This window comes from Chrysochloris asiatica, unplaced genomic scaffold (assembly GCF_000296735.1).
Source record: "Chrysochloris asiatica unplaced genomic scaffold, ChrAsi1.0 scaffold00059, whole genome shotgun sequence".
NCBI lineage: Eukaryota > Metazoa > Chordata > Mammalia > Afrosoricida > Chrysochloridae > Chrysochloris > Chrysochloris asiatica.
Window position 1 is genome coordinate 10754126 of NW_006408577.1, and position 2710 is coordinate 10756835.

The window sequence follows — 2710 nt, forward strand, 5'->3', positions numbered from 1 at the left end:
CACAACTTAAACAAAAAGACAAAAATAGATTAAAAAATAAAGGATAAAAATAAATATATCAAGCTTATGGAAATAAAAAATAAGCAGGAGTGGGAACATTAATTTCTGATAAAAAAGATTTTAAAGCAAAATACAGAGATAAAGAGATAAAGAAGGACATCATCTCATAATTAAAGGGTCAACTGAACAAGAGGATATAACCATAATAAATATCTGTGCTCCCAATGAAGAAACCTCAAAATACATAAATCAAACTCTAATAGAATTGAAGAAAGAACTAAACAACTCTACAATAGTAGTTGTTGTTGTTAAGTGCCGTCGAGTCGGTTCCGACCCATAGAGACTCTGCACAGGGTTTCCGAGGCTGTAAATCTTTACAGGAGCAGAAAGCCTCATCTTTCTTCCACGGAGCAGCTGGTAGTTTCAAACTGCTGACCTTAAGGTTCGCAGCCCGATTCATAACCACTATGCTACAATAATAGTAGGAGATGTTAATACACCACGCACTTTCTATAACTGGCAGAACAATTAGAAACTCAACAAAGACGAATGAGAACTAAACAACACGATCAACCAACTTGACATAATAGATTTATACAGGGAATTCAACCCAACAAGAGCATGATACACATTTTTTTTCAGTGCTCAGAGGCAGGGAACATTCTCTGGAACAGGCCCTATGCTAGGCCACAAAGCAACCCTAAATAAATTTAAAAACCTCTAAATACTACAAAGCATCTTTTCAGATCACATGCTATAAAATCAGAAATCAACAATAGAAAAATCAAGGAAATGAAATAAAAATTTATAAATTGAATAACACCTTGCTGGAAAGCTACTGGTTAATAAAAACAAACGAAAAATGAAATAAAAAATTCCTTGACTCAAATGAGAATGAAAATACAACATACCAAAACCTTGGGGACTCAGAAAAAAGCAGGGATTAGATGGCAATTTATAGCAAAAAATCAAAATCAACACATTAACACGACATCTGAAACAATTATACAAAGACCAGCAAAGTAAGTCCACCAGAAGAAAAGAAATAATAAAGATTGTTGTTGTTGTTAAGTACCGACGATTCAATTCAGACCCATAGTGACCCTATACAGGATTTCCAAGGAGTGACTGGTGAGTTTGAACTGCCAACTTTGAGGTTCATACCGACTTTGCAGTTTAGCACATGAACTCACAGTGCCACACCATTAGAACAGAAATAAATGAATTAGAAAACAATGAATTAGAACCAACTTCTTGTCTGATTCCATAAATTGGTTCTTTGAAAAGATTATTTAGTTTGACCAACCTTTGGCAAATCTAACAAAAGAAAAGAAGAAGATGCAAATAACAGACATAAGAAATATGAAAATATAAAAGATATGGACACTTTTTTAGAAAAACATGATCTATCTAAACTAACACATTCTATTTTTAAGTGCTGTAGAGTCGGTTCCAACTCATAGCGACCCTGTATACAGTTTCCAAAGAACAATGGTGAGCGTGAACTTCTGACCTTGCCGTCCAGTGCATTAACCAGCCGCGCCACACCAGAACTCCAAACTAACACACAGCAAAGTAGAAAAGTCGAATAGACCTATGCAAAGGATCAGATCATTAAATGACTTCCAAACAACAAAAAAATATCCAGGTCCAGAGAGCTTCATTGGTAAATTCTACTAAACATTCAAAGAAGCGCTGATAGCAATTTTACGCAAGCTATTCATGGGCACAGCAGTCAAGAAATTAAATGATGTATAGCATTAAGCTAATCTGCTGCACAAGATTTCTTAAAAGTGTTCAAGAGCAAAGATGTCAGTTTGAGGAGTAAAATGCACCTGGCCCAAGCCATGGCATTTTCAATAACCTCATATGCAAGCAAATGTTGAACAATGAATAAGGAAGATCATAGTAATATTGATGCATTTGAATATGGGTGTTGGAAGAGAATATTAAAAGTACTATGGAGTTCCAAAAGGACTTAACAATCTGCATTGGAAGAAGTATGGCCAGAATGCTCCCTGGAAGCCAAGATGGCCATACATCATCTATACTTTGGACATACTGTCAGGGGTTACCAGTCCCTGGAGAAAAATATCATGTGTGGTAATGGAGGGTCAGAAAGAAGAGGAAGACCCCCCCTGAGATGGACTGGCACAGTGGCAGCAGCAATTGGCTCAAATGTAACTATGATTGTAGATTGGCTCAGAACTAGACAGTGTTTTGTTCTGCTATGCATAGTGTTGCAATGAGTCAGAACCACAGAAAGTTGGGAATAGAAATACTTCATGACCCACCAATCCTTTTGCTTGGTATATATCCAGAAGAAATAAGAGTGAAAACATGAGTAGATATCTGCACACTGATGTCTATTGCAGCACTATTCACAATCGCAAAAAGATGGAGACACCCTTAATGCTGATCAATGGAAGAGTGGATAAACAGACTTTGGTACATACGCACAATGGAATAGTATGCAATGTTGAAGGATACCGATGAGTCTGTAAAACACATAGAGGGCATTATGCTAAGTAAAATAAGTCAATCACAAAAGGACAAATATTGTATGAGACCACTATTATAAAAACTGAAGAAAAAGTTTTTAATGTGCACAGAAATATTCTTTGATGGTTACCAGGTATGGGAGGGAAGGGAGAGTAATGCACATGCGAATTTGGGTGACAAGGAGGGCGATGTATAACATTATTGTTGT